Here is a 19968-nt window from a genome sequence, read left to right on the forward strand (position 1 = left end):
GAGTATTTTATCTGCAGGCATGAGCGGTTTCCAGATAGCAAAATTTCAGCGAGGTGGCAGAGTGGTTAGAACTGCTGCCTCACAGCGCCAGGGATCAACGTTCACTTCCGGCCTTGGGTTGCTGAACAAATGCTTCAGCTCAAGAGAAGTTCTATGTCTTCTGGTCTTGTAAATTGAGACATCAGTTTTAAAGAAACAGACGCGTTCTTGTAAGAAGTGACAGGGCCCCTCAGCCGAACAATGAGAAGCTGCAGCACGGCAGTTTAGTTGAACGTGGCACAGGTCCGTTGGCTCTTGCATGGGCAGCTGTTTCTGTAGTGTAGTGGTTATCACATTCGCCTGATACGCGAAAAGACCCCGGTTCGAAACCGGGCAGAAACATCCCGTGCGTCTAGTTTAGCCTGTTGCTGAATATTACCTTAATCTCGTAACTGATCTTCATCATCGAGGAATAGCAAAAGCCATGCACGGCTATGGGCCAGTGGCGCAATGGGTAACGCGACTGGCTGGCGATTCCCGGTTCGACTCCTAGCTGACTCGGAGTTCAAACTTTTGGAGTCCCATTTAGTTCAGTGGGTGGGACAGCTGCTTCTTGATGCAGAGCAAAGTGAGCAGGGCATCATCAATTCTCGTATCGGCTATGGTTATTTATGAAAGACCTGCCCTCTCAATTTAACTTCCACTTCAAACAAGAACAGAAAATACTGGCCAATATCAGCAGGTCTGACAGCCTCTGTGGAGAGTGATGGCAGCAGTCGTTTCGAGTCTGGGTGACTCTTTGTCGAAGCTGGACAACAGGATCTTTGGTGAGATTTAGACTGGCGGTGTGTGTGTGGGGGAAGGGAGGGAGCATTAAGCATTGGGCCTCGATAGACGGCCAGCGATAGGTGGAGAATAACAAAAATGTGTTGGACAGAAAGAAGAAAAAGGGAATGTAAATGGTTCTAATCAAAGTTAAGAACGGTGCTGATAGAGGCGAAAAGGAGATTAGAATGAGTTAATTGCAGAGGACAATAAGGTACAAGGGACCGATTTCCCAAGAGGGATGGCATGGGCTAGGGGGATGTGATGGGGGGGGGGGGGGGGGGACAATGGTGGGGGAAAACATATCAATGGAAGCAATGAAAATAAGTTGATGAAAATAAACATGTGGTGAACGGGGAGGAGGGATTTCACAGTCCGAAGTTGTTGAGCAGACTGTTAAATCCACAAGGCTGTTCCAGCACGCTGCTATTGCCATGGAAGGTCGATCTAACATCTGCGGAAAATACTGGAACAACTCAGCGAGTCAGGCTGGATTTGTCGACAGGACAACAAAGCTCGTCTTTCACCATCACCTTTCATTAAAACCGGGACCAGTTAGAAATGTCGGACGTTTTAACCAAGTGAAATCCCGGAGGGAGCAAACAGAACAACAGGAAAGGGCTCTGACAGGGTGCAAGTCAGGAGAGATTAAATGAGAAAAGGCCTAGGGTTCCCTGGCCACAGAGTGAAGTTAGCATCGCATCAGAGAATAATTACACCACAGTATGTGGCCATTCCAGCCGCTGTGTCTGTGCCAGCTCTCAACAACTACCGCCCGGATACAAAGAACAAGTGGAAACAAGATTCAAACCCAAATCTGCGATGTAAGGGCACACAGAATGGGGGCCGCATTTACAGTGTGAGACTGTTGCACACAGAGTGTGAAAACTGTATGGAGCCTAATGGAAAGATGCGCTGCTGTTCCTCGAGTGTTTGTTGAGCCTCTTTGGAACCTTTCAGGAGGCCGAGGTCCGGGAGGTCAGCGTTAAGATGCAGCTCTCCAGTCAGTTCAATTCTCCACATTGGCTCTGTGGATTAGATGGGTCACGTCCCTGTGAAGTGAACGCAGATCTGGAGCAGCAATTCTATCCGAACGCAATACAGCTCAGACACTGTCTCCCTCGAGCATCATCTGTGGGGAGAGAAACGACATAAACATCCCGAGTCCTGAGGAATTTATTTCAGAGTGGGCCAATGCAAACCAACGCCGCTGTCAGCATCGCAAACAATTCATAATGTCAGACCTGGAGTAAAGGGCTTGTCCAGGATTTAAACCCACGACCGCTCGCATGGGTATTGATTGAAAATCCTAAACGAGAACCATACCTCGAGACCAAAGAGCACAAATTTAAGACCGAGCTTAAGCAAAATATAACTTATGTTAAGATCGATATTAATTTCTACATCTCATGGTTTTATATGTTCAAACATCTGTTTTTTAAAAAATAAACAGCTGTCGTCTTGTAATAAGTGGCCTGGCCCCTCAGCCTCACCATGCGAATCTGCAGCAACACAGTGAGGGTGCACATTGTACACGTCCGGTTGTCGCCAGCTGTTTCTGTAGTGTAGTGGTTATCACATTCGCCTCACACGCGAAAGGTCCCCGGTTCGAAACCGGGCAGAAACATCTCATACTTCTGGTTTTGTCTGTTGCAGACTATTGCCTCAATCTCGTAACCCGTATGGGCCAGTGGCGCAATGGATAGCGTCTGACTACGGATCAAGAAATTCCAGGTTCGACTCCTGGCTGCCTCGGACTTAAAACGTTTGGCCTGCGCTTTAACTCAGTGGGTGTGACAGCTGGTTCTTGATGCTGAGCAAAGTGAGCAGAACATCTTCAATTCTCGTATCGGCTGTGGTTATTTACGAAATAATCTCAATTTTACTTCCACTTCAAGCAAAACATAACTTATCTTCAAGTCAGGAAAGTTCGATTCCTGATTGTTTTATAAGTTGAGACACCGGTTTTAAAGAAACGGCTGTCTTCCTGTAATAAGTGACATGACCTCTCAGGCGAACCATGAGAAGAGGCGGCAACACAGTGAGGTTGAACATTGCACAAGTCCATTGATTACTGCACCGCCAGCGGTTCCTGTAATGTAGTGGTTAGCACATTCCCCTAACATGCGAAAGGTCCCCGGGTCCATACCGGGTAGAAACATCAAGTGCTTCTCATGTTGTGTGAGGAATGTTTGCACAAAGTACTTTTGTTCCCCGATCTCGAATGTTCGAGGATTTGGAGGTTTAGTCTCTCATGAGCCACTAAAATAAATTCCACATTAAGTCACAAGTACTGAATTTTCGACAGGCAATGAGAAGAAAAGGATCTTCCTATTTTGGATATTCGGAGCTAGTACACCCACAGCAGAATTTCATGCATTTACAAATGCAGATGAACATACCTATTCACCATCTCAAACATGTCTAAATGAACAACAAATGCAACTTACTGCGGATGCTTCATTCTGAAACAAAAACAGAAAATACTGGACAATCTCAGCAGGTCTGACAGCCTCTGTGGAGCGAAATGGCAGCTGTCGTTCCGGGTCTGGGTGTCTAGAATACAAGTCTAGGGATGTACATCTGAGGCTATATAAGGCTCTGGTCAGACCACACTTGGAGCATTCTGATCAGTTCTGGGCCCCGTATCTGAGGCATGATGTGTTGGCCTTGGAAAGGGTCCAGAGGAGTTTCACAAGAATGATCTCTGGATTGAAGAGCTTATGGTATGAGGAACGATTCAGGACTCTGGGTCTCTACTCGTTGGAGTTTAGAACAATGAGGAGGATCTTCTTGAAACGTCCAGGACACTGCAAGGCATGGATTGAGTGGACCTGGAGAGGATGTTTCCACTTGTAGGAAAAACTAGAAGCAGAAGACACAATCTCAGAATAAAGGGACGATCCTTTAAAACAGAGATGAGGAGGAATTTCTTCATCCAGAGGGTGGTGAATCTGTGGAACTCTTTGCCGCAGAAGGCTGTGGAGGTCTATTTCACTGAGTGACTTTAAGACAGAGATAGATAGGTTTTTGATCAATAAGGGGATCAGCGGTTATGGGGAGAACGCAGGAGAATGGGGATGAGAAAAATATCAGCCATGATTGAATGGCGGAGCAGACTCGATGGGTCGTGTAGGCTCATTCTGCTCCTATGTCTTATGGTCATTATCTGGTTCCTGCAGCGTGACAGGCGGTGCAATGCGCCACCTGGTGGTCCGTTTGAATGAATTTCCTTCTAAATGATATCACAGAAGCCAATAAAGGTCCGAGTTGTCCCGGAGCCTTTCTCAATGTGTTGACCTGGGCACACAGAAGGAGACAGCGGTGTCAGTGAGCTGCAGCCCATTCAATGTGAAAATGGTGATATTCTTTGGCGTGCCCAGAATGGCAGATAAATAAATGTTAACTTCATTATTTCCCTCGGAGTATGCATGAATACGAAAGTGAGAATCACACTTTGGTTCTGACAAGACAGTTGCACAGAAATGTTCAGAGATTGAATAGATGCAATTTATTCTTCACGAGATCTCCAAAAATCACTCTGATAGATGGATAGATAGACAGATAGATAGGTAGAGAGATGGATATATATATATATGTATAGATATATAGATAGACATATAGATAAATAGATTCATATATATATAGATAGATAGAGAGAGAGATGGATAGATGGATAGATAGATAGATAGATAGATAGGTAGGTAGGTATGTAGATATAGACGGAGAGACGGAATTGATATTAAAGCGGATAACCTTTTGCTTCTTTTCAAGATTTCCTTCTTTCGGAGACAGAACAGGTGTTTATTTTTGTGAGACTGACAGGACGAGTGAGAAAACTGGAGATTATAGATAGATTGGGATCGGTAAAGCGAGAGACCAAAGCTAATTCAACAGTAGGTTGGTAAATAGAAGAGAGTTGTATCGACAGTGGAATGGACACACAGTCAAAGCTGTAAAAAGAAATGAAACAACCAAATAGCAATATCATACCATTCTGAAAAGCAGAACTCCAAATTCTATGTTAGCCGCACTATTCTATCCTGGGACACAATCTACCGTTAAAGGAAGCCTTTGTCCTTGAAATCCAATAGCACGTCTCCGAGAATGGTTGTCTTACTCTAACCAGCCTCCCTCGTGTTATGGATGCATCGAGAACTTGCTTGTCTGAAAAACATAAATCCATTCCCGAACATTGATTCTACGAACGGGTCCACAATCTGATCGCATGTACAAATTCATGATCACGGTTAATGACAAATACATTCCATGGATGTTCATGTTGCTAAAATGCACAGTTTAATGGCAATGAATATCTCCACGATATTACCACACTGACACAACCTCAGGAAATTTCATTTCAGAAAGCTCAATGTGAAAATTCGAAGGTTCTGTATATCTGTGGCGGTGTTACTCTGTTTACTTATCGATCCAAGTGTTGGTGTCTGTATCTATGTTTGAGTACGTCAGTTTGGGGATCTAGCAGTAGGTTTCCTTGTCTCTGTGTCTATATTTCTGTTGATTCTCTGATATATTCGAGGCTTCGAATATTAGGGGCTGGTTTAGCACAGGGCTAAATCGCTGGCTTTTAAAGCAGACCAAGGCAGGCCAGCAGCACGGTTCAATTCCCGTACCAGCCTCCCCGGACAGGCGCCGGAATGTGGCGACTAAGGGCTTTTCACAGTAATTTCATTTGAACCCTACTTGTGACAATAAGCGATTTTCATTCATTCTGGTGAACACGGGAGGCACATTTATTCACGTATTTTCATCGTTAGCAACTAAGAGTAATATATATCGAAACTCTCCAGAGCACTTCTAGTTTTATGTCAACGCACGTTGGAACATATGTCTGTATGGTTGTCTCTTTATAGTTTTTGTCTTTGAAGTGGCCGTGAGTCTGTTTTCAATATGCGGCCGTGCTGTCCACGGGAGGGCGCTCTCTAAACACTTATGAAAGAGCATGTTTCCCTTCTAGAGGAAGCGACTGTTTTAAGACGTGACAATGGGCGGAGAGAAGAAATCGCATTTAACCTCATAACATCGCTCTGAATGTTTAAACTTCCGGAATTGCAGGACTGGTACAGACAGTGCTCACTGCCTCTGTTTCTCGAGTTCAGATTGGAACCATGAGGGTGAAACTCAGCCTGTCTCTGGTTATTGTCCTGATAACAGGTCGGTTATATTGAACCCCTGTCCTAAATTCCCCAATCCTTATATTTATTTACATTTTATCTTCGGGTACACGACCTCCGCATGTTGCTTCGTCTAACTCGCTGTATATTTGTTGTTTAATTTCAGGGATGAGTAAGGGAGACACCGTGACCCAGGTAGAACAAGGAGTCGACGCAGAAGAGGGTGAAGATTCAGCCATACCCTGCAGTTACTCGGCATCGAGTTCAGCTACAAGCTATGGCCTGATCTGGTATCGCCAGTATCCACACCGAGCTCCACAGTATCTGCTCAGAGCCGATAGTTATGGGTATAACGAGACGGTTCCCGGCTTTGAACACTTCAGCGGGAAACTCAACCCGACACAAAGCACTTTTCACTTGTCCATGACAGATTTGAAGATGACAGACAGCGCCGTGTATTACTGCGCGCTGAGACCCACAGTGAAAATGGAGCAGGTCGACAATCACAGGCGGCACGCTGTCACAGTGCTTAGTACTGCTGCCTCACAGCTCCAGGGTCCCGGATTCCATTGCGGGTGACTGTCTGTGTGGAATATGCTCGTTCTCCCAGTGTCTGCGTGGGTTTCCTCCGGTTTCCTCCCACAGTCCAAAGATGTGCAGGTTAGGTGGATTGGCCATGATAAATTGCCCCTCAGTGGGCAATAGGTAATGTGGGGTTACTGGGTGACTGGATAGGGTGCAAGCGTGGGCTCAAATCACTAAGAAAGACTGAAAAAAAACGGAAAATATTTTCTTTGGTGGACTAGTGAAAGGGAAACGCCAGAGGCAGTTGATCGGATTGTCTCAATGTTAGAGACAAAGAATCGCCTTGAGTTCCTCACACTTGTTGGATGTGAAGTTGGAGGAAACATGTGTGATTGAGAGGAATTCTAAAGTAAATTGTTTTAGAGATAGAATGAAAAGTACCAGCACACCGTGTTTAACACAAAGCTGTTTTATTTGCCATTTTATTCACAATATTAACCCTCAGCATTTGATTGGGATTTATTGACATCGGCAGAAACAGGCCTCAAAGAACATTAAGTGAAATAATTTAGTTTAATTGTTCGGATTAACGGTTGTGAAGGGTTGAGTCTTATTGAAATAAGAGAAAGAAAGAAAGAAAGAAGAATATATACAGCGTCTGTCACGTCCTCAGGACGGTAGCCAATTGGGAATTTTCATGTTGTAATGTAGTATTACACAGAATGGTTTAGCGTCTCAACCAGGAAGGCAGCAACTGTGATAGCTCAGTATTGATTCAGGTTAACAAGAGACACTGGACACAGGAGTATAGACGTGTAATCGCTCAAGTCCGGAAGCTTAAACCAGGACGTTCTGATTCTGAAGAAAGAGACAGGGATCTTCCACTCTCGCTAAAACCAATGGACTTTGAAATGGCTCGCCGCATTTTCCAACCTCACACCCTCCGAGATGGGGCGATAAGATTGGGCACGGTGCGTGCCACACTGAATTACGGACGTGAATTAACCTGAGCAGGCTCTCACGTGTATTTTCTACCGTTTTAATCAAGCAGTGAGTGCGCTGCGGGGCCACATCAGTACCTTCTTCAGCTCCCCTCGGAACTTGGTCTGGGCCACTGCATAGATGAAGGCGTTGTTGCAGGAAATTGCTAGCTGGAGCATGGGGCCTGTCTCCTGAAGGATGTACTGCGGGTCACTGAAATCCGAGCTGTTAAAATAACCCTTGCCTTTAATCCTCTCGCAGAGGAAATGTGCAACATGGGGTGTCCACAGAAGGAGGAAGCTGAGCGCAATGGCGAAGAGCAGGATAATGGACCTCATTCTGTTGGCCATCTCTGAGTCCCCGTGACTCTCTGCTGGCCACTACAATATGTCTTACAGTCAGGGCGTTGAGAAGCAGAATAAGGAAGAGTGTGAAAAAGGGGTTAAGTTGTGGTCCAGCCAGTCGTAGGCCATCCAGGCGGGCATAGCGAAATAAGTGGACCTGCGGTCACAGAAACAGAACACCCCATCCGGGATGTACAATGCCCGGCAGATAAAATAGAAAGGAGCGTTGGCGATGCAGCTAATGGCACAGATCAATCCTGTAACTAACAATGCAGATTTCTGAGTACAGTATCAGGCTCTGACAACAGATAGCTATAAAACGGTCGATGGTGAAGACCACGGTCAGCCAGACTGAGCCATCCCGGGTGGCAAAGGCCAGCATGATGCTTACTGCACACGCAGGGATCGTTGTTGGCGAAAGTAGATGCGGCCAACCCGGTTGAGGATGACGGTAGTGATGATAACCAGGAAGTCGCTCACGGCTACCGCCACCAGGTCGTAGTTGATGCACCAGGAGAGTCTGCACCGTCCTCGGTATAAGATTATCATTGCCAACAAGTTGGCTGTGAGAGATAAAACGGAAAAGATGGCACCGAACGAAGTCCAAACACCAACCATTCTCCCTTCCAATCAATTTGCTGAATCCTTCCTGATTAGTTCCTTTGCCATCTCCAGATTACAAATCTTCCAAAATTATTGCTGTTTATTCAATATCCAATCCTGGATTAATCATGTGTCACTACAGGCGCCTTAACAATCAATCCCCACCGCACGCTTTGCTCTCTGGTCATTGATTCAATCCCCATTGCTCGCTTTCCAACGAAATTTCAACCTAAACATTTGCTGCTTATTGAGACGACGCTGTGTCCATCCATCAACCCTGTGCTCACTGATCTACATTGGCCCCCAGTCCGGCAACGTCTGGCTTTTAATAATCTCGACATTCGACGTTTCAAAAGCCTCCAGAGTCTCCCCCGCCCCCGATGTAATATCATAGAACTATCGGCGATCTCAGAATATCTACATTCTGTCCTCGGAATCGGGAATATTCGCTGATATCTTTCCAACGTTTCCATAATTAATTTCTGAGGCCACGTTAATATAGCACTGTCCCCTCACTGTCACTGGGTCAAAATGCTGGAACTCCCTCCCGACACAGCAGGACTTGTAGTTTTTCCAGTAAACAGGCCATCACACCTTGTCAATGGCAACGAGGGATGCGCAATAAATGTTGGCCGAGCCAATGACGCCCACATGCCGGAGATGAATTAGAAAATAAAAATAACTGTTGGGACAACCTACTGTACAGTAATTGTTACATTTTTCCAGAGATTTCACTGTACATTCGTGGAATCACATTTTTATATTTAAATTAATCTCATATAAAGAGTACACTGTAATAAATCATCTTACGATGCTCCAATAGTATCAAAATACGTTATTTTACACCATGATGCTCTATTATCCTCCACAATGCTAAAAGACTAATTTGCATTTCACTGCATTAACATAAAAGCTGATGTTTAATCACATAACCGATTATTATTTACGCAATGCCATATACTGGAATTCATACCCCAGCGACAACAAATCATTTCTATAAGCATGTCGCAAAATAACTTCAATAATATCTTGTACTGCCCCACAATCGAAGTGTAAGTAATACACTTCATTTTACCATAACACGGTGTCATAAATACGTTATCGATACATATAGTTCGTTACGTGGTTGAATTCCCTATCGCCCAGACTCAATATCCAGCCCCATCCTAAAAGGGAAGATATCACATTTCTGAACATTTACAAAAAACAATAAGAGTCGTTTTTTGTATCCAGCAGTTACCTGGGGCGCCAATAACAGCAAGAATGGGATAGCAAATGGCAAAGAAGAGGCCATTTGCTGGGCATGCATCCTCTTTCAGAAACTAAAATAAATCCAAGAGCTGTGCACTGCAGCGCTGCATCTCATTTAAAACGTCTCTTGTTTATTCCAAGTGAGAATCTCCAGAGCGACAATTAAGTTCCAGCTTTGTTACGGTTCTGTGAACAGAGTATCTCACCAATTCTTCCATTTGTAACATTGGCAATGTGGATTATTCCAATCTACGTACGGGAGAACAACGAGATGCAAATTATATGGTTTCTCCCTCTCCACAAACTATGCCCTTTCAATCCATAAAATCTAGCCTCTTGCGATGGATTCTGAGCTGAGATCCAACTTCTCGCTACAAAACAAGCCTCAGCTTTTCCCATCTCTGACATGGCCCCAATTAGTTCGTGCTTTTTTCTTGTCATAATTATTCATGCAATTTGGTAATTGGTGTAATGCTCATTAAACATTTCAATATGTTTAAATATTTTAATGGTATAGCTTTCCCCTGACAGGTAAGTAAGTTCATATAATGTTTTTGTCTGGATTCGAACCTGAAATTTCGGCCTGGTCGACACTCGCGAAGACACTCCAGACTGGAAAACCGGTCGTGCGGTAAACAGCGAGGAGGGAAGCCTTAAATTACAGGACCGATAGACTGGCTGGTCACATGGACAGAACAGTGGCTAAGTGAATAAAACCCTGTAAATATGAGTCTCGCCTCTATTACCAATGCAAACTTTATTCACATTATTGGTGTAGTTTCATATTAAAATCGTACAGAGGAAAAAAGAACAATGTAAGAGGAGACTTCCTGCTTTATTGTTTTTTGAGTGGAGATTGGTCAGCAGATTCGTATCCACATGCTACAAAGCGAAGGATGGTTGATATCTTCACTGATCAACATTTGAACAGAGTCACTGTGTTTTTGTGGTTGAGGTGTGAAGGTGCTGGACTAAGACACTGGACACGGCGAGAGAATAATTTGCAAATACAAATATTCCATTCTGAAATCACTCGGACATCAAGATCTGTTTCAACTGCTGCCATACCTCACAATCAACATGGAAATAAAAGCTCAATCAGAAGAGCCATCCAGACTCGAAACGTTAGCTCTGTTCTCCCTCCACAGGTGCTGTCAGACATGTTGAGATTTTCCAGCATTTCCCCGTTTATAATGATGGGAAGAACAGATTGTCTATAATCACAAGTGTGAAGCAGTTAGGTCCGGGAGGCTGTCACGTGCCTATTCGGAGGATGAGGTGCTGTTCCTCGGTTTTGTGCTGGGCTTCAGGGGAACATTGAAGCAGCCCAAGGTCGGACATGTGGACATGAGAGCAGGACAGTGAGTTGAAATAGCAAGCGATGGAGGGTCTGCCTCCAGTTTGTGGATGGAGCGAAGGTGTTTTGCAAAGCGGTCCCCCAGTCGGCATTTAGTCTCTTCAATGTAGAGCAGATCGCATTAAGAGCAGCAAATGGAATAGGCCAGATTGAAGCATATCTAATAGTAATATGTACTCAAAAGGACAGACACAAACGATACTGTAGCTGAATTAGAGGAAATACCAAAGACTTAACTGAACCAGCTTTTTGAAATGAAATGAAAATGAAAATCGCGTATTGTCACAAGTAGGCTTCAATGAAGTTACTGCGAAAAGCCCCTAGGCGCCACACTCCGGCGCCTGTTCGGGGAGGCTGGTACGGGAAAGAAAAAACGGCCTCCATGATTGAGAAACCGGAAAATCCACTCAGGAGAATGTGGAACTCCAGGCTCAGTGCGGATTTGCTGACACCCCTTCTTTCTTATACATGAACGGGATTGAGGCTGCAGAATGTTTCACACCAAAACACAGAGGGGTCAAATATAAGCAACTCATAATTCTCAAGTCACTTCCATTTAACTAGATTTGATTTTGTTCAAAAGCTGACTGTGATCAAAGTCAACAAAGCACCATGGGATTTGTATTACCCAGTGAAACGTGACACGTGATAAATAATGTGTCGGGGATCTCAGGCGAGTGCCCACAGACGGAACGGCACCCGTGGGGTCTCCAAGAGAATCGGAGGCTCCCAGCTGATTGCCGTTTGGCCAGCTTGGTGCCTAGCACTGCCACCTGGGCACCTTGGCAGTGCCAGCCTGGCACCCTGGCAACGCCACCTGGGTGCCAGTGTGGCAGTGCCAAGGTTCCCATGTTGCAGGGGGCGGCCAAAGGGCCAGCCTGCACAGTCCTTGGCTATCCAGGGGCGTCCTATGGTCTGGGAGACCCCCCTGCCCGTTCCATTCTACTACTGGTGCACGGTAGTACAGTGGTAGCAAAGCTGCTTCATACCTTCAAGGTTCCCGGTTCGATTCCCGGTTTGGGTCACCATCTGTGTGGAGTTTGCACTTGCTCCACGTGTCTGCGTGGGTTGCCTTCGTGTGTTCTTGTTTTTTCCCACAGTCCAAAAATGTGCAGGTTAGGCTAATTGGCTGTGCTAAATTGCCCTTAGTGCCCAAAACGTTTAGGTGGGGTCACGGGATAGGTTGGAGGTGTGGGCTTAGGTTTTTCCAAGGGCTGGTGGAGACTCGAATGGCCACATTCTGCACTGTAAATTCTGTAAATATACTGATGTTAAGCATTAAGTAATTAATTAAAGAACTATTGAGTAAAGTTGGTTGAATGTTTCTGGAGGAAGATAAGAATGATGCATTAATAATCCGTTAGATATTAGCTGATCAAATGCCGAAGTTCAAAATAAATTCTACTACTTCCGGTCTTGTAAGATGACGCATCTGTTTTAAAGAAACAGACCTCTTTTTGTAAGAAGTGAGATGGCCTCTCATCCGAACCACGAGAAGCTGCAGCAAGGCAGTTCAGTTGAGCGTGGCACGGTTCAATTGGCTTCTGCATAGCCAGCTGTTTCTGTAGTGTAGTGGTTATCGCATTCGATTTACATGCGAAAGGTCACCGGTTCGAAACCGGTTCAAAACATCTCGAGTTTAGTCTGTTTCTGAATATTACCTCAATCTCGTAACTGGTCTTCATTGACGGGAAATAGCAAAAGCCCCATGCACTGCTCTGTGCCAGTGGCGCAATGGCGAACGCGTTTGACTACGGGTATTCCATGTTTGACTTCTGGCTGGCTCGGAGTTTAGCATTTTGGCGTCCTGTTTAGCTCAGTGGGTTCTTGATGCAGAGCAAGGTGAACAGGGCATCAACAATTCTCGTGTCGGCTGAGGTTATTCGTGAAAGCCCTGCCTTCTCAAATTAACTTCCACTTCAAGCAAAACATAACTTATCTTAAATTGAATATTAGTTCTATATCTGATGGTTTTATAAGTGGAGACATCGGTTTTAAAGAAACGGCTGTCTTCTTGTAATAAGTGTCATGGCCTCTCAGCCTAACCCTTCAAAGATGCAGCAACACAGCGCAGTTCAACATTGCACACCTCCACTGATTGCTGCACTGCCAGCGGTTTCTCTGGTGCAGTGGTTCTCACATTCGCCTGATATGCGAAAAGTTCAGGTTCGAAACCGGGCAGAAGCATCAAGTTCTTCTCGTTTTCTGTGAGGAATGTTTGCACAAAATACGTTTGTTCCCCCAATCTCGTGTGGTGGAGAAATATGAGATTTAGTCTCACAGAAGACATTAAAATTCATTCAACAAAGTCAGAAGTACTGAATTTTCAAAACGATAGGAGAAGAAAAAGATTTTCCTATTTTTGCACAGTTGGGACATTAGCAGTTTGTTCATCCACTACAGAATTTAATGGGTTTACAGATGCAGATGAATATTTTTAATCACCATTTCAAACATGTTTAAATGTACGATAAAATCAACTTATTGCGGATACTTCAATCGGAAACAAAAACAGAAAATACTGAACAATCTCAGCAGGTCTGACAGCCTCTGTGGAGCGAGATGGCAGCGGTCGTTCCGGGTCTGGGTGACGCTTTGTCAAGGCTGGAGAACTGGAAATTTGGTCAGATTTAGACTAACAGGGGTGGGGTGGCGTGAAGTACTCAGGGAGCTGTGGAAATCCAGGTTCAGTGCGGATTTTCTGCCAGCGCTCCTTTCTTATACATGAACGATAGGCTGCAGAGGTTTTGATGTAAATTTCCACTTCAAACAAGACGTAACTTATCTTAAGTTCTATATCCTATGGTTTTATAAGTTGAGACATGGGTTTTTAAGAAACAACAGTCTTCTTGCAATAAGTAACATGGCCTCTCAGACGAACCATGAGAAGCTGCAGCAACACAGTGAGGTTGTACATTGCACACGTCCACTGCTTGCTTAATTACCAACGGTTTCTGTAGCGTAGTGTTCATCACATTCGCCTAACACGCGGAAAGTCTGCGGTTCGAAACCGGACAGAAACATTAAGTTCTTCTTATTTTGTGTGAGGAATGTTTGCACAAAACACGTTTGTTCTCCGACCTCGCATGTTCAAGGAATATGAGATTTCGTCTCACATAAGACCTTAAAATTCATTAAACAAAGTCAGACGTACTGAATTTTCAAGACGCAAGGAGAAGAAAAACATTTCCGTTTTTGGCACAGTTCGGATATTAGCAGTTTGGTCATCCACGACAGAATTTAATGGATTTACAAATGCAGATGAACATATTTAATCACCATTCAAACATGTCTAAATGTACGATAAATGCAACTTACTTCGGATGCTTCAATCTGAAACAAAAACAGAAAATACTGGACAATCTCAGCAGGTCTGACAGCCTCTGTGGGACGAGATGGCAGCTGACGTTTTGAGTCTGAATGATTTGGGCTGGGGGGAGGAGGGACAATGCTGAGGGTAAAACATGTCAATGGAAGCAATGAAAATAAATTGGTGGAAATAAACATGTGGTGGAAGAAAGAGAGACTTCACAGTGTGAAGTTGCTGATCTGAATAAAATGAAAGGGACAGAGAGCTGCCTGAATCCACCAGAGTTAGTGTATAGAGATAAGTGAATGTCCACTCATAGACAACCTTTTCGAAAATGTCTCGAGTTTCTCGGTAACGAGAACTGGTTCCCGGCAGCGTGAGCTCAGTTTCTCAAAGCAACCCCAATGTGAATTAATCCGGCGGTCTGCGCCGTAAATAAATGAAGAAAACATGTTGTTTGACCAACATCATCAAAGGGCTCGTCCGGGATTTGAACCCGGGACCTCTCGCAAATTCCGAAACCCAAATACCCGAAGCGAGAATCATACCCCTAGACCAACGAGCCCCTCACACATGACTGAAGCAGACTGTCATTGCCACCGAAAGTCGATCTAACATCTACGGAGAAAGCGGAAAATACTGCAACAACTCAGGGAGTAAGGCGGCATTTGTCGACAGGACAACAAAGCTCGTCTTTCACCATCACCTTTCATTAAAACCGAGACCGGTTAGAAATGTCGGACGTTGTAACCAAGTGAAATCCCGGAGGGAGCAAACAGAACAACAGGAAAGGGCTCTGACCGGGTGCAAGTCAGGAGAGATTAAATGAGAAAAGGCCTTGGGTTCCCTGGCCACAGGGTGAGGTTAGCATCGCATCAGAGAATAATTACACCACAGAATGAGGCCATTCGGGCTGCCGTGTCTGTGCCAGCTCTCTGTCAGAGCAAAGGAACAAACAAAGAATGAAAAGATGTGTCTGGAGGAGCTGTCAGGGCAGATTGATCAACAGCTACGAGAATGCAGCAAGTGTGAGAATGTGAGGATCTGTCGGGACCGCACAAATTCACATCAGCGGCGCTGCTGGTTTTTTCTAACTGGTGGAGTCGCATAGCCCCTGGGGTGTTGTTGCACTCACCCTGGGACCTGCCTCTCCCTCTTTGCCCCTGACCTGGATGACGCATTCTCGTTGGGCAGAAATGGTCAACATCGATCAAGATCGAACGAAAATTTGAAATTTCTGTTGAAGGCTAAACCATACACCAAAACTTCACATGGCCCTGCACGATAATAATAATCGTGTTGCTCGATGATGCTCTGTTGAAATGGTTATCGTGCATTGCAGACTTTCACACATTTTTAGGTTCATTACAGGATGGGATAGCGGAGACTCAGTGGCCTTGGGCCCACCTGAGTTAAGTTTTGGAAAAAATATCCATAATTTTAGGTATAATTAGCGCCACATCAGATAGTTTTCACTACCGCTGCTAGTGGGTTTTCCAAGTTTAAATTTACTGTAGAAATCGCCGCATGGAGATGAGCCTTATGATTTACCAAACTGTCTCTGTGTTGACTTGTACAAGAACAGAGAAAGCAATATAACTGCAATAGATCGACCTGACTGCTTTCGTGAAATTATTCCCGCAAGCAATGACACTAAATAAAGCTTAGCTGTCCAGTAAATACTCGCTGAGGTTTTTCTACGGGGCGTTATGTTATATCCAATGCTGTGCCTCACTGCACAGCAACAGACCGACGCGTCCTCCAGACTGAGGGCGCTTATATTGAGGTTACAGTTCTGTTCGGACTTGTCAGCAGCCGCCAGATATCGTCTGAAGCTGCGTCTTTCTTCAGAGTTAATAAGAACATAAGAACTAGGAACAGGAGTAGGCCATCTGGCCCCTCGAGCCTGCTCCGCCATTTAATGAGATCTTGGCTGATCTTTGTGGACTCAGCTCCACTCTCCGGCCCGTACACCATATCCCGAATCCCTTTATTCTTTAGAAAGGCATCTATCTTTTTCTTAAAAACGTTTCAAGAAGGAGCCTCAACTGCTTCACTGGGCAAGGAATTCCAGAGATTCACAACTCTTTCGGTGAAGAAGTTCCTCCTACACTCCGTCCTAAATCTACCTCCCCTTATTTTGAGGCTATGCCCCCTAGTTCTGCTTTCCCCGACCAGTGGAAACAACCTGCCCGCATCTATCCTATCTATTCCCTTCATAATTTTATATGTCTCAATAAGATCCCCCCGCATCCTTCTAAACTCCAATGAGTACAGTCCCAGTCTACTCAACCTCTCGTCATTATCTAATCACCTCAATTCTGGGATCAACCTAGTGAATCTCCTCTGCACTCCCTCCAGTGCCAATATGTCCTTTCTCAGGTAAGGAGACTAAAACTGAACACAATACTCCAGATGCGGCCTCACCAACACCCTATACAATTGCAGCATGACTTCACTAGTCTTGAACTCCATCCCTCTAGCAATGAAAGACAAACTCGATTAGCCTTCTTAATCACCTGTTGCACCTGCACACCATCTTTTTGCGTCTCGTGCACCAGCACACCCAGGTCCCTCTGCACAGCAGCATGTTTTAACATCTTACCGTTTAAATAATAATCCATTCTGCTGTTATTCCTCCCAAAATGGATAGCCTCATTCTTGGCAACATTGAATTCCATCTGCCAGACCCTAGCCCATTCACCTAACCTATCCAAATCCTTCTGCAGACTTCCGGTATCCTCTGCCCTTTTTGCTTTACCACTCATCTTAGTGTCGTCTGCAAACTTTGACACATTGCACTTGGTCCCCAACTCCAAATCGTCTGTGTAAATTGTGAACAACTGCGGGCCCAACACTGACCCTTGAGGGACCCCACTTGTTACAGGTTGCCAACCAGAGAAACACCCATTTATCCCCACTCTCTGCTTTCTGTTAGTTAACCAATCCTCTACCCATGCTACCATTTTACCCTCAATGCCATGCATCTTTAGTTTATGCAGCAACCTTTTGTGTGGCACCTTGCCAAAAGCTTTCTGGAAATCCAGATATACCACATCCATTGGCTCCCCGTTATCTACTGCACTGGTAACAGCCTCAAAAAATTCTACCAAATTAGTCAGACACGACCTACCCTTTGTGAACCCATGCTGCGTCTGCCCAATGGGACAATTTCCCTCCAGGTGCCCTGCTATTTCCTCCTTAATGATAGATTCCAGCATTTTCCCTACAACCGAGGTTAAGCTTACAGGCCTATAATTACCCGCTTTCTGCCGACCTCCTTTTTTAAACAGTGGTGTCACGTTTGCTACATTCCAATCCTCTGGGACCACACCAGAGTCTAGTGAATATTGATAAATTATCACTAGTGCGTTTACAATTTCCCTAGCCATCTCTTTTAACACTCTGGGATGCATCCCATCAGGGCCAGGAGACTTGTCTACCTTTAGCCCCATTAGCTTGTCCAATACTGCCTCCTTAGTGATTACAATCATCTCAAGGTCCTCACCTATCATATCCTTATTTCCATCAGTCCCAGGCATGTTATTTGTGTCCTCCACTGTGAAGACTGACCCAAAAAACCTGTTCAGCTCCTCAGCCATTTCCCCGTCTCCTATTATTAAATCTCCCTTCTCATCTTCGAAAGGACCAATATTTACCTTAGCCACTCTTTTTTGTCTTATATATTTGTAGAAGCTTTTACTATCTGCTTTTATGATCTGAGCCAGTTTACTTTCATAGTCTACCTTACTCTTCTTTATGGCTTTTTCAGTAGCTTTCTGTTGTCCCCTAAAGACTTCCCAGTCCTCTAGTCTCCCACTAATTTTTTGCCACTTTGTATGTTTTTTCCTTCAATTTGATACTCTCTCTCACCTCCTTAGATATCCACGGTCGATTTTTCCCCTTTCTACCGTCTTTCTTTTTTGTCGGTATGAACCTTTTCTGAACACTGTGAAAGATCGCTCGGAAGGTTCTCCACTGTTCCTCAACTGCTTCACCATGACATCTTTGCTCCCAGTCTACCTTAGCTAGTTCTTCTCTCATCTAATTGTAATCACCTTTGTTTTCGCACAAAACACTAGTGTTTGATTTTACCTTGTCATCCTCCAACTGCATTTTAAATTCCACCATATTGTGGTCGCTCCTTCCAAGAGGATCCCGAACTATGAGATCATTAATCAATCCTGCCTCATTACATAGGACCAGGTCTAGGACCGCTTGTTCCCTTGTAGGTTCCATTACATACTGTTACAGGAAATTATCCCGGTCACATTCTATAAACTCCGCCTCAAGGCTGCCTTTACCAACCTGGTTAAACCAATCGATATGCAGATTAAAATCACCCATGATAACCGCTGTACCATTTCTACATGCATCCGTTATTTATTTGCTTATTACCTGCCCTACCATCCTGTTACTATTTGATGGCCTATAGACAACTCCTATCAGTGACCTTTTCGCCTTACTATTCCTGATTTCCACCCAAATTGATTCAACCTTGTCCTCCATAGCACCAATATCATCCCTTACTATTGCCCGGATGCCATTCTTAAACAACAAAGCTACACCACCGCCCTTACCATCCATTCTATCCTTTCGTATAGTCTGATACCCTTGGATATTTAACTCCCAGTCGTGACCATCTTTTAACCATGTTTCAGTAATGGCCACTAAATCATTGTCATTCACGATGATTTGCGCCATCAACTCATTTACCTTATTTCGTATACTACGAGCATTCAGGTAAAGTACACTTATGCTGTTTTTTATGTCTTTGTTATGAATCCTAACACCTTGATCAGTAACTTTTCGAAATTTATTTTTCCTCTTACCCTTTCTCCTAATTTTCCTTGTCTTTGAAGCCATATCTCTACATAATAACCTGTCACGTAACCTGCTGCCTTGATCTCCATTAACCATTATACTGTCCATAGCTTTACACTTCCCTTCCCCCCAACTTGCTAGTTTAAAGTCCTTGTGACCAACCTATTTATCCTATTCGCTAGAACACTGGTCCCAGAATGGTTCAGGTGAAGACCGTCCCAACGGTACAGGTCCCTCCTGCCCCAGTACTGATGCCAATGCCCCATGAAATGGAATCCCTCTTTCCCGCAGCACTCCTTTAGCCGCGTGTTAACTTCTCTAATTTTCTCAACCCTATGCGAATTGGCACATGGCTCGGGTAGTAATCCAGAGATTATAATACATTGCTAATAATCCAGATTGGTGGCTGCGTCTCTTTCTGCTGATACCATTGGATGTAGCGAGTGTCCGACTCTGAATACTGACAATGTAATTGCACCAAATCTCCTTCTGACACGGTGACTGAGATACTGGATCTGCGCATTGTCCGCCTGCAATAGTGGAGGAATTAAATATCAAGAGTTTAAACATAATTGACCTAGATTTGTTTGTAAATGTGTGAGTTTGTGGAACCTCCACTCTACCCACCAGATAGACATGTCTGATCATTAATTATTACAACCTATTTTCAGCCCATCTGGCATGGTGAACATTATCCAGTACTTATCGCCCAACAGCGCCACCAGTATTAGCAGAAACATGTCTGGCTGAATCTCTCTGAGTGAATGGGATGAGGCAGAGATTGAGAGGAGAGAGGGAACCCGGGTTCTGTTCAGTTCATTGTTCCACTCACAC

General features: G+C 44.6%; 3 non-coding genes across 3 annotated transcripts; 2 read left to right on the top strand and 1 right to left on the bottom strand.

Annotated features, from left to right (window-relative positions):
- The first annotated feature begins 308 nt into the window (after positions 1-308).
- Positions 309-381, top strand: trnai-gau (transfer RNA isoleucine (anticodon GAU)). Its single transcript has one exon. It is a non-coding gene; the product is annotated as a tRNA-Ile (tRNA).
- Positions 382-2358: 1977 nt separating this feature from the next.
- Positions 2359-2431, top strand: trnav-cac (transfer RNA valine (anticodon CAC)). The gene has a single exon. It is a non-coding gene; the product is annotated as a tRNA-Val (tRNA).
- A 12354-nt stretch (positions 2432-14785) lies between these two features.
- trnap-cgg (transfer RNA proline (anticodon CGG)) lies at positions 14786-14875 on the bottom strand. The gene is given in 2 exon segments: positions 14786-14821; positions 14840-14875. It is a non-coding gene; the product is annotated as a tRNA-Pro (tRNA).
- Positions 14876-19968: the final 5093 nt, after the last annotated feature.

Source organism: Scyliorhinus torazame, chromosome 5 (assembly GCF_047496885.1).
Source record: "Scyliorhinus torazame isolate Kashiwa2021f chromosome 5, sScyTor2.1, whole genome shotgun sequence".
In the NCBI taxonomy this organism is placed as follows: Eukaryota; Metazoa; Chordata; class Chondrichthyes; order Carcharhiniformes; family Scyliorhinidae; genus Scyliorhinus; species Scyliorhinus torazame.